Source organism: Macaca nemestrina, chromosome 9, assembly GCF_043159975.1.
Source record: "Macaca nemestrina isolate mMacNem1 chromosome 9, mMacNem.hap1, whole genome shotgun sequence".
NCBI lineage: Eukaryota > Metazoa > Chordata > Mammalia > Primates > Cercopithecidae > Macaca > Macaca nemestrina.
The window spans coordinates 14,870,674-14,883,344 of NC_092133.1; the positions used below are offsets into that span (position 1 = coordinate 14,870,674).

The 12,671-nt window shown below is 47.1% G+C and overlaps 1 long non-coding RNA gene across 1 annotated transcript in view; it reads right to left on the reverse strand.

Annotated features, from left to right (window-relative positions):
• Positions 1–2,622: 2,622 nt before the first annotated feature.
• The window catches only part of LOC105467658 (uncharacterized), a 74,207-nt gene continuing 64,158 nt past the window's right edge, over positions 2,623–12,671 (reverse strand). The window contains exon 3 of the long non-coding RNA XR_979061.3: positions 2,623–3,697. This is a non-coding gene — a long non-coding RNA (uncharacterized lncRNA). The remainder of the gene's footprint in view (positions 3,698–12,671) is intronic.

The following is a 12,671-nucleotide window of genomic DNA, read 5'->3' on the forward strand; positions in this document are numbered from 1 at the left end:
AAAAGCAATAAAATTCAGCCAGCTGCAGTGGCTCATGTCTGTAATCCCAGCACTTTGGGAGGCTAAGGTGGGGAGATCGCTTGAGGTCAGGAGTTTGAGACCAACCTGGCCAACATGGTGAAACCCCGTCTCTACTGAAAATACAAAAATTAACTGGGCCTCCTGGCAGGTGCCTGTAGTCCCAGCTACTCAGGATGCTGAGGCAGGAGAATCGCTCGAACCGAGGAGGTGGAAGGTTGCACTGAGCCAAGATCATGCCACTGCACTCCAGTGTGGGTGACAGAGGGAGACCGTCTCAAAAAAAAAAAAAAAAAAGGAAATAAAATTCAACCAAATGGTGATCCTTTCCAGTCTCTAGTCATATATCTAGACAAAAAAAAAAAAAAAAGGACAAATAGCTAAGTAATCCAGGCTACTAAACTACCTAACTGAAATGTGAATATGTGTCTAATTTATCTGGAGTTTTGCTTCAAATCCCTCCTTTTGTTGTCTAGCTGCACCTCACTGTTAAGCAGGGAGTACGAATGTATCTTACGGTAACTGAAGCCACTTAGAAATAACTCCACCGTGATATTTAGCAAATTATTTTTAATCTGATGGGTAAACTCACATTAGTGCAGCTGTTCATGTCAAAGAGAAGGGAATAGAGCGAGGGGTGTTTCGGATGCCTGCTGGGGTCACTTCATAAAAGAAGGCTTGTTATCTTCATTCTGTCTCCGGTCGTGCTATTTCTGCTGGGGTAAGCTGTCACTGACTTGTCACTGATGGCAATAATAAAACTTGAAGAATGGAGAAATATCCTAATTCATTTAGAAGGCCCTGATTACATAAGTGAGGCGGTTTCCCAGATGAGGGAGGATCCTGGCCCCAGTCTCACTTTCCCAAGCCGTGTGCCAGGCAGGCTTCCTGCAGCCAGCGTCCCCCCATCCCCGCCCTACCCTGCTTCATTGCAGTTCTGTTTTCTTCTGTAGAACTCACTTCCAAGGCAGACCGCATTAACTGCCTCATTCACTGGCTGGTTTGGTTCACCTGCCCGTGGGACTTAGGTCTTCCAGCAGAGCCACCTTCAACATTGCTGTTCAGCTAGAAAGAGGCTTCCTCCAGGCATTTGCACATCTGCCTCCTCACCATTCAGGCCTCAGCTCCTCACCTCCTCACCTCTCCTCCTGACCACCTGTCTAAAGCAGCCCCCACCCCTGCCAGCAGTCCCATTCACTGTCGGTGCTGTGCCAAACCCCTATGAATCTCAATAGGGAAGGCACTGGAACCCAGTGGCAAAGAAGAGACCCAGAGGCAGCAAATGAGACATGGGGTTTTGTTCGGGGCTTACATACAGGGGAGAGTCCAGTGGCAGCAGGCTGGACAGGAGAACCACCTCACATACAGAAATCCAGTGGCCTGGACAAGATATCCCCTTTCCTATGGTCCAGAAGCAGTGGGCTGGGCAGGGAAACTGCAATCACCTGCAAACATCATGCAGTTTTGTAGCATTTTCATTTAACACCCTCCCTCTAACAACCTCAATCTGGTAACCTTCATTTAACCCAAAACTCAGGGCCTCCATCCCCTGTTTCATGTGACACAGAGCGGGTGGGTTGGGGGATGGGAGTGGGGCTCAGATATTTCAATTGTTTATCATAGAGTTTCCCATAGATAAGTAATGACTCTCCAGGTTGGCCATTCCTGGATTCCCTAACTAGGAGCACACATTCAGGTGCATCTGCCATGCGTGGTTATTCTGAGGATGTTTCAATTATTGCTGTCAGGCACATTTATCCTATAGCTAGCCACTTGAGCAAGCCATTTTGGATGTCTACTCAGTCAAGCCTTCAGATAACTGCAGCTGTAGCTCGTATCTAACCACAAGGACATGAGCAACTCCAAGTGAGAACCGCCCAACTGAGCCTAGTCAACTCTCAGAACCATTAGAGATGTTGTTATTAATAGTGGTTGTTGCAAGCTGCTGAGTGTGCTGATCATCGCAGCAACCCAGGGAGGAAGTCATTCTTATCCCCTTTAGAGAGGAGGAAACAGAGGCACAGAGAGGCTATTTAATCCCCACAACTATGGTGTGAAGCATTGATAGCCCTGTATTACAGAGGGTAAATTGAGGTTCTCAGGGATTAGAAATCTGCCTGAGATTACCAGCTGGGGGTTCCATCCTCACTGAAGCTTCTGTCCTCTGCCATGTGGGGCTCTCTTCCAGCTATGTTTCTGCATTTTGCACCCAATAGGCCCTTCCAGGGAGCTCCTTCCTCCCCAAGCGAGCACCAGGGACTAAGTGCAACAGTGCCATCTTGGCTCACTGCAACTTCTGCCTCCCAGGTTCAAGTAATTCTCATGCCTCAGCCTCCCAAGTAGCTGGGATTACAGGCATGCACTACCATGCCTGGCTAATTAAGGGGCTAATTTTTTATAAGCTAAGAATAGCACTGGGCAAAAATAAATTCCAGATGGAGCAAAGAGCTAAACAAACAACAACAACAACAAAAAACTAGAATAGGATAATATTTGCAGAAAATATAGGAGAGTATTTTTGTAATCTTGGGGAAGTGTAAGCCTTCTCCAACAAGTCACAAAACCCAGATGCTATAAAAGACTGACATATTTGACATGTGACAGGCGTTTATTTCTAGTGGGCAGTGCTGTTCTAGAATATGGCTGAGTGAATACTTTTTGTGGGCCATATAGAGGTGTGGTTTAGCTCAGTCTGGGTCTAATTCTTTCCAACCCTTAGTTAAGGGGGCTGTAATGACTCAAGCTTTGCATTTTCCTATCCTGGAATGAGGGGTGGATTAGGAGGAGCTGGAGGGGCCAAAGATGGTCTCTCTGTTGGGCTGGAGACTGGGCACATCCCTGCCCTTCTTGTCCTCAGTTTTCCCCTTTTACATGACATGGATGAAGGAGGTCATCTCCAAGGTCTCTTCTTGGAGAGAGGGAGACTGGCTGTTTTCCTGGTTCTCCAAGACCACGGTCATAGAGGGTGCTCCTGATAGCAGCTGCTCTTGGCTGAACTCTCAGAGAGGCAGGCAGACAGGCTTATGGGACTTAGAAAGAGGTCACCTCAATGGGCAGTGGCCTTAGAGGAAGGGCTGCCAAGCAGAGCTGGATGAGGATGGGATACAGGAAGCCAAGGCCCTGCAGCCCAGCTCCCAGCCAAATCCCAATGTTGTGTGGGTCCTGTCTACCTGAGCACATAGGTGGGCTCAGAGGGACTAGAATGTTCTGATACAACAGGAAGAAGAGCAGGGCCAGTGTGTCTAGAGTGTGTTGGGGGGTCACCATGGTCAGACTTCTGCTCTCCGCTTTCACAGGGGGGTTCCCCTTTCTAGGTGGTTTCTGTTTCCAGTCTGGTAAGCTTTGAGAGGACCAAGCCTTTGGGGCTACTCACTGCTGATAATGAAGATGGCCGTGTTCCTTGTTGTGTGACTTAGAAATAGTATTCAACTCTGAACAAAGAGAGAGCCTCCCCACATCCACATCCCCAAATTAAAACCATGGCACAAGCACATGAAATCAAGTGTTTTGGTTTTCCTCTCATGTAGAAGTCCAGGGACCAGAACTAGTATGGGGTCCCACAGTGATCAGAAATACAGATTCCTTCTGCCTTTCTGCTCCACCATTGTTGGTGAGTGGCTTTCATCCTCAAAGTAGTTGCCTCTGATCCAAGATGATTATTGAGCTCCAGCCATCACGTCTACATTCCAGGTAGAAAAAAGAAACAGAGAAGAACAAAAATCAGCTTTCTGTTTTCCTCAGAAATCATACCTAGCAACCTCTGCTTACGTTTCATTGACCAGAATTTAGTCACTCAGGTTCAGGGAGGCTGTGAAATACAGTTTTCTTGCTGAGTGGATTAAATAAGGATTCTGCTTCTGAGAATGAGAGAATGGATACAGATAGGCAAACAGCAGTTCTGCAAGTAGCAGTTTCTTAGCATGGCAATCAAAGCCTCAAATGAACGTTGACCCCAGTGAGTCCATTCTGTTCCTCCTCTCCTGTATTACAGGCCTGGTTCACAGAGATAAGAGGATGGGATAGAGAAGGTCATTCAGCCCTGACTTTGATTACCAACTTCTGACCACACCCAAGCATTTTGCCTTCAGCCTCAGACTTTCTGCTTCTTCCGAGGTGGCCTCTGGAAACCCACATGAAGGGCAGAGTGGCCGATGGGTCTTATTCTATTCCCCAGCAAGTAGGAGTAGTTTCCATTCAGCCTCCCTGAAGTCACCCACCAGGAAGCCACTGCTGGCTTAGGGCCACAGGTTGGATCCTGCCATATACACATCACTGCATCCCCCAGCTGACTTGCTGTGTCTCACACACTCACCCACATGTCCCCTCAACTCTCTCTAAGGAAAGAAAACCTCTTCTAGAGTTACTGCTTTTTAACCTGGAACAGATGAAGCAGATAAATGATCCCTCTGGTCTGGAGGGTACAGTGATGGTGGCCTTCGGGCCATAGACACCTTCATTATTCATCCTTTCAGCTGGGCAACCTCTCAGATCAAATATGGGGTCTAGTTTTTAAAGCTGCTTTCATGACAGTGGTTTTCCATTTAATCCCCCAGAGCTAACAATATGTAATCAGTTTTCCTTAACAAATGACTTCCTTTAACTTCATTAGTTCATAATTAATTTGCTAGCATGTAACCAGATAATTAACACTCCTGATTAGAGACAGGCAAAAGAGGAACCTCTTTTTTTCATGGTCGAAGCAAACATTGATTAAAATCTGAGCTGTTCCTTGATTTTCCCTACAATTTAACTCAATGAAAGTGGTGATTGGTGATTTGTGGTAGTGGTATAAAAAATTAAATTGGAAGTGAGACCAATGAGTCTTGCTGTGGAGCACTTAATTACCAACTTAGGTTTTGGATAATTTTGCTTTCTTTTTCTCAGCTACAAAGATATGAAGCAAGAGAATCAAGTGGTAGCTGAATGTGTTTAATGGAAACCTTAAATACCTGGACTTCCAACTTGTTAGGAATGGGGCTGGGCTGGGGAGAAGAAGCAGAATGGAAAGGATCCCAGTCATGAACGTCATGTTTTGAGTGGTCCAGCCCACCATAGAACACAAAGCCCCTTCACTCCCTTATCTTATATGGTCTCCACACAACTCTGGGATGGGGATGGCGGAAAGGAACCAACCCAATTAGCCCTTCAGATGAGAACACAGCCCCAGGAAGTGAGGTGAGGAAAGTGGTGCAGGAGCTGGGAACTGCACCCCCTGCAGGCGAGCCTGTTTCTTTCTCTTCCTCCTGGAGGTTGACACCAATGTCCAGTGATTCAAGGTTTTTTGCATCTCTGTGTCACCTGCACACATTAACAGAGCAGGACTGGGACTAGACAAGCAAGGCATCTAGGGCACAAAATTGAAGGAAGCCCTCACTCTCAGACTTATATTTTATGCCCTGGGAAGTTTGCTGTTCTTCTGAGCCCAGGCTCAGAACTGTATCAGAACTGACCAACATCTGTTTCGCACCTACTCCCTGCCCCGTGCTAAGCATTTTCCTGCATTGTCTCATTTAATCCTCAAACAGCCCTCGTGAGGTGGGTGTGATTGGTATCTCCATTTTTACTGATCAGGAAAACAGAGCTTGCAGAGAAGGAGTGACTTGCGAAAGCCATGGGCTAGAAAATGGTGACTTGATTGACATGCTGGCTGGCTGGCTCCACTCTGCTCTTCCAGCTGAGCCCCAGGTATCCCAGGCAAAGAAATGCTTGCAATTGGATGTCATCTACCCACGGCTGTTAGCTTAGGCTGGCCCTGGCTAGGGTTCCTCTGAGAGGGGTTGGAGAAGGGAGAGAAAGCCCAGTGCCACATGTGGCCTTGGGAATGTGGCCAGATTGTGGGTGAGTGGTAGCAGGGAGGGTGGGGCCCCAGGAGGGGAGCCAAGGAAACTGACTGAGTTCCCCAAGCAGTGCAGGACCCTGCTATGAAGATAGGGCTGCTTCACGCTGGCTTCTTGCAGCCTCCAACATGGTGTGGATGTGCTCAGTGGGGCTGGGGCTTGGAGCTTGGGACTTGGGTGTGGTCACCTCTAGGCTTTCGAGGTCAATGGGAGGGCCACTTTCTGGGAGTCCTTCCAGAGCATCCCCTCAATGCCAGCCCAAGGAGCATTTGCTGTCTGGCGGAAGGAAAGCTAGGGGCAAGAGGTAAGCACTGCAGGGTAGGCAGAGACTCCCCGGGGCTGTGAGCAGCGCTCTGAGGAGAGCCAGGCCAGATCCTGCAGGCGGGGGTGAGAGCCAGAATGGCAGCTGATTCGAGAGGCTGTGATCTATAATTTATACCCAGCTCCTTCCAGAAAGGACTGGCGGCTGCCTGCCAGGGGATTTGTAACTGTGGGCATTGCTTTGATGAAGCTAAGGGGGAATTTCAGGTGGTCCCTTGGGTAAGGTGTTACTGAATTAAGACCATCTGTGAAGGAGTTTCCCACAGTGTATCTGCTTTCACCCTTAAAACCTTGCTCTAGAGTCAGAATGATTATTTCCATGTGACAGATGGGGAGACTGAGGTGGAGAGGGTGAAGTGATTTGTCCAAGGTCCCACACCTGAGGGAAGGCAGGACTGAAATCCAGGTCTGTTTAGTTTGAGCAGCATCCAAGACTGTTCCCTGGGAAGCAGATGGTGATACCATTTTAAATCTCTTACCCAAATCTCTTTGGTGCCTACAGCCATTTTAGGCAGGACCCAGCTCTGCAAATTACCCAGATGGTTCTATCCACCCACTGAACACTGGCCCATATTTCCCTGGAACCATTTCCATCCAAAGCATGGGTCTTGGCTAGTCCCAGGTGGATTGTCTTTTGTTATGTAGAGTAAGGAGGGAAGTGGGTAAGATCTGACAGTCTGTATACTTTGTACACGCAGGCCCAGCCATTAGGATGCCTCCTACCCATCTCTCCTATCAAAGGATTCAATTGTAGATGATGAAGGCCTTAACATGGAGTCAGATTGTCTGGTTCAAATGCTGGTTTTGCCGTTGGGTGATGTCTTGGTCAACTTAGGCTGCCATAACAAATAACACAGACTGGGAGGCTTAAACAACAGACATTTATTTTCTCACAGTTCTGGAGACAAGATCAAGTATGGGTAGGGTTGGTTTCTCCTGAGGCCTCTCCTTGGCTTACTTTAGGGAAAAGAAAGAGAGATCAGACTGTTACTGTGTCTATGTAGAAAGGGAAGACATAAAGAAATTCCATCTTGACCTGTACCTTGAACAATTGCTTTACTGAGATTCTGTTAACCTGTAACTTTGCCCCAGTCACTGCCCCAACTTTGAGCTCACAAAAACATGTGTTATATGGAATCAATGTTTAAGGGATTTAGGGCTGTGTGGGATGTGCCTTATTAACAAAATGTTTACTAGCAGTATGCTTGGTAAAAGTCATCTCCATTCTCTAGTCTCAATAAACCAGGGGCACAACGCACTGCGGAAAGCCACAGGGACCTCTGCCTTGGAAAGCCGGGTATTGTCCAAGGTTTCTCCCCATGTGATAGTCTGAAATATGGCCTCGTGGGATGAGAAACACCTGACCATCCCCCAGCCTGACACCCGTAAAGGGTCTGTGCTGAGGTGGGTTAGTAAAGAGGAAAGCCTCTTGCAATTGAGATAGAGGAAGGCCACTGTCTCCTGCCTGCCCCTGGGAACTGAATGTCTCGGTATAAAACCCGATTGTACATTTGTTCAGTTCTGAGATAGGAAAAACACCGCCCTGTGGCGGGAGGTGAGACATGTTGGCAGCAATGCTGCTTTGTTATTCTTTACTCCACTGAGATGTTTGGGCGAAGAAAAACATAAATCTGGCCTGCGTGCACATCCAGGCATAGTACCTCCCCTTGAACTTAATTATGACACAGATTCTTTTGCTCACATGTTTTCTTGCTGACCTTCTCCCTATTATCACCCTGCTCTCCTACCGCATTCCTCTTAGTGAGATAGTTAAAATAATAATCAATAGAAACCGAGGGAACTCAGAGACCAGTGCCAGTGCAGGTCCTTGGTAGGCTGAGTGCCGGTCTCCTGGGCCCACTGTTGTTTCTCTATACTTTGTCTCTGTGTATACTGTGTACTTTATTTCTTATCTCAGTCTCTCATCCCACCTGACAAGATATGCCCACAGGTGTGGAGGGACAGGCCACCCCTTCAGCTTACAGACAGTGCCTTCTCGCTGTGTCCTCACATGGCTTTTCTTCTTTATGAGTGCACCCCTCTTGTCTCTTTCTCTTCTTATATAAGGATATCAGTCATACTGCATTGAGGTCCCACCCTTGTAACTTCATTCAACCTTAATACCTCCTAAAGGTCCTGTCCCTAAATATAGTCACATTGGAGGTCAGGGCCCCAACATAGGAGTGGGGGTGGGGATAAGGGGAACACAATTCAGTCTATAACAAGTAGTGTGGTAAATGCACTTGAGAAAAATAACTTAAACATACCCACCCAAAGGAAAAGTCAAATGAAAAAGATACCTGCACACACATTTATAGCAGCACAATTTGCAATTGCAAAGATATGGAGCCAACCCAAGGCCCATCAACCAATGAGTGGATAAAGAAAATGTGGTATATACAATATACACCGTGGAATATTACCCACACATAAGGAACAAAACAATGTCCTCTGCATCTACTAGGATGGAGCTGGAGGCCATTATTCTAAGTGAAGTAACTCAGGAATAGAAAACCAAATATGTATATTGTCACTTAAAAGTGGGAGCTAAGGTATGAAGATACAAAGGCATAAGAAATAATGAACTTTAGGGACTTGGGAGGGTAGGGTGGGAGCCAGGGTGAGGATAAAACACTACACATGGTTTGAACAGTGTACACTGTACAGGCCGGGCATGGTGGATCACCTGAGGTCATGAGTTCGGGCCTGTAATCCCAGCACTTTGGGAGCCCGAGATGGGTGGATCACCTGAGGTCAGGAGTTTGAGATCAGCCTGACCAACATGGTGAAACCCCATCTCTACTAAAAATACAAAAAAATTAGCCAGATGTGGTGGCACATGCCTGTAATCACAGCTACTTGGGAGACTGAAGCAGGAGAATCTCTTGAACCCGGGAGGCAGAGGTTACAGTGAGCCAAGATCATGTCATTGCACTCCAGTCTGGGCAACAAGAGCAAAACTCCATCTCAAAAAAATTAAAAAATAGAAATGAATAGTGTACCCTGTGCAAACACATGGGGTACAGTGTACACTGCTTGGGTGATGAGTGCACAAAAATCTCAGAAATCACTAAAGAACTTATCCATGTAACCAAACACCCCCTGTTCCCCAAAAACTACTGAAATAAATAGAAAAATTAAAGAAAACCTTAAGCATACCCTGAGAATGACCCTGTATGACAGACGGCCCTGAGTGCAGTTCGGAGTTCCCAGCGAAGCATCTGGGAGGGGCCTACGTGGAGATCCATTCCTTATCTATGAGGAACATCTGAGCACCCAGCCTGTCCTGTGGAGCGTGGGCCGTACAGGGGATTGAGGCCCTTTGAGTTGGGCTAGATGAAGGTTGGCAGGTGGAGGTCATTAGGGGGCGGGTGCTAAGTGAAAATGCTGTGTAAAGTGCATGCCTTTTGCAAGCGGCTGTGGTTCTCCTGTCCAGCTCCTGCTCCTGGGCTCTCTGCCCTGTATGTAGCCCCTGATAAAATCCCATGTCTCATTTGTTGGCTCTGGGTCTCTTCTTCAGCCCACTGAAACTGGTGCCATGCCCATGGGAGCTGATAGGGGTTTGGCACAACAAAAGTGACCCTAGCCAAGAGCTTCCCTAAGCCTCAGCTGCCTCATCTGTTACATGGGGACAATAAACATAACTATTCCATAGTTTTTGAGGGAATTAAATGAGGTAATACATGTAGACCAAAGCATGGCAAGGGCTTTGAGCAAGGGTTCAGCATGCAGGGTATCATCACCACCACTACATTATTTTCATCAGCCTAAATCAAATGACCAGGATCCAGAGGGCTGCTGGTTTCAGACCTTTAGATCCTGCTTGCCATTGCAGTGCAAGGTTACCGTCACAGAAGATCAGAGCTGCAAGGATCTTGACCTTGACACCAAATGCTGATTCTACAAGTGAGGAAAGTGAGGCCCAGAGCGAGTGACTCAGCTACAGTCAGAATGCTGGTATCCTGCTTCCCGGCCTGGTGTTCCCACGGCTTTTCGAGCCATTTCACTGACCTGTAGGGGTCAAGAGAAGGCTCCCCTCCCTGTTGGGGTCATGTAAGAAGTATTTGGACAATTCAATTTGTTTTTTTCCCCTTAATGTTTTGTGGACTGTTTCCCTTCTGTCCTAGTGGAGTGCTTGTCACTTAGTGAATGAATACAAGTCATCAGTTACCAAGTCCCTACGCATGGGTCCCTTGCCCAGCCCCTCTCCATAAACACAGCATTCCAGCTCCTGCTGTGATGACATCAACCCTTCCAAGGGCAGCCTAACATTTCCTTGCCTTATCCCATGCATGCATCTGTGTCTCCCTGGGAATTTGGATGGAAGTATTAAAACTTCTCCAGGCTTCAGTCAGAAGGGCATGATGACTCACTTGTTTTGACAGTGTAATATCTCTAGTTAAAAATAATGCAGAAGCTCAAAAACAAAAAACCAACAAGGCCTGGCAGCTCAGCTGGTTTCCAACCCAACATCCACTCCTTCCATTTTCTTCCAACAGAACCTCAAATGTGGTCAGATATGGGGCACAACATGCTCGGTGGGGGTGAATCTCTGGCCCAACCCTCATCCCTCGGCCAACAAGAACGTTAGGGCTGGGCATGTGACCAGCTCTAGCCAATGAGACTTGAGGGAAATCTCCTGGGGTCTTGATTTAGAAGAGAACCCCTCCCCCAACTTCAGATCTTGTGATGCAGTTGCCTGGGAAAGTGATGCCTACAGCAACTATATTGGAATCAGGAGGGTAAGGTTAACACAATAGATTCTCAGAGAATGTGATGTGCAGCCCGACGTTGCAGAGCTGTCAACCTCCTCTCAAACCTCCACCTCCAGACTTATTGTTATGTGAGACGAAAACCTCTACTGTTCAAACTATGTTTGTTTGGGTGTTATTTGCAGCCGAAGCCGTCCCAACTGAAGCCATCCCAACAAAGAGAAGGAACAAGGACCAAAAGCTACCACCTGTACTACAGGAACTATGGCAATCAAGACCTGGTAGGCAGACACGGGGGACCACGGGCTGGTTTGGTGGTCTTGTACTCACCTGGTCAGTCGCCTGGGAAACCAGTGCTATGATAAGGATGTTCCTTGGATTGTCCTGGTGCGAACTCTTGAACAACTCTTACAGGATTTTTTTGGAAGAATAATATTTTTAAATTGAGGTTTAACTTAAAAGTGAACTTTGAGAACCCAAATCTTAAGTGTACAGTGAGATGAATCTTTATATATGTCTATACACCCATGTGGCCACCCCCTTATCAAGATCTAAAATACTCCTAGCACTTTAGAAATTTCCCTTCTGCTTTTATTTTATTTTATTTTTTTGAGATGGAGTCTTGCTGTGTCACCAGGCTAGAGTGCAGTGGCATAATCTCGGCTCACTGCAACTCCATCTCCCCGGTTCAAGAGATTCTCCTGCCTCAGCCTCCCAAGTACCTGGGACTACAGGCACGCACCACCATGCCCAGTTAATTTTTGTATTTTTAGTACAGACAGGGTTTCACCATGTTGGCCAGGTTGATCTCTTGACTTTGTGATCTGCCCGCCTTGGCCTCCCAAAGGGCTGTGCTGGGATTACAGACGTGAGCCACCGCACCCAGCCTCCCTTGTGCTCTTATCAGCCAGTACCCAACAGAGGCTGAACAGTAGTCCATCCTCCGTCACCATCGATGAGTTTTGCCTCTTTGAATCGGTGAGATTCATTCATACTGTTGTATGCGTCAATGATTCATTTTTAGTGAGTAGTATTAAATTGTGGGAATATTCCACAAATTTATTTATCCAACTGTTGACGGACATTTTGTTTGTTTGTTTTTGTTTTTGTTTTAGAGTCTCACTCTGTCACCCAGGCTGGAGTGCAGTGGCGTGATCTTGGATCGCTGCAACCTCCACCTCCCCAGTTCAAGTGATTCTCCTGCCTCAGCCTCCCCAGTAGCTGGGACTACAGGTGCATGTCACCACGCCCAGCTAATTTTTGTATTTTTAGTAGAGACGGGTCTTCACCATGTTGCCCAGTCTGGTCTCAAACTCCTGGCCTCAAGTGATCCGCCCACCTCGGCCTCCCAAAGTGCTGGGATTATAGGTGTCAGCCACCGCACCTGGCCCAACTGTTGATGGATTTTTGGGTTATTTCCAGTTTGATCTATACAAATAAGGCTGCTATGAACATTCTTTTAAAAAAATTTAGAGACAGAGTCTTGCTGTATTGCTCAGAATGGAGTGCAGTGGTGTGACTGTAGCTCACTGCAGCCTTGAACTCCCGGGCTCAAGTGATCTTCCCACCTCAGCCTCCCAAGTAGCCAGAACTACATGTGTATGCCACCATGCCTGCCTTATGAATATTCTTGTGCAAGTCATTTGGTAGAGTGCCTTCTGAAATGCTTATTTTAACTTGAGGCTTTACAAAGACAGCACCAGACTTGGTTAAAAATGAGTGAGTCTGTATTTTGGAATCAAATACGTGTAGTCTAGTTTACAAAGCGTTAACTCAATTGTGC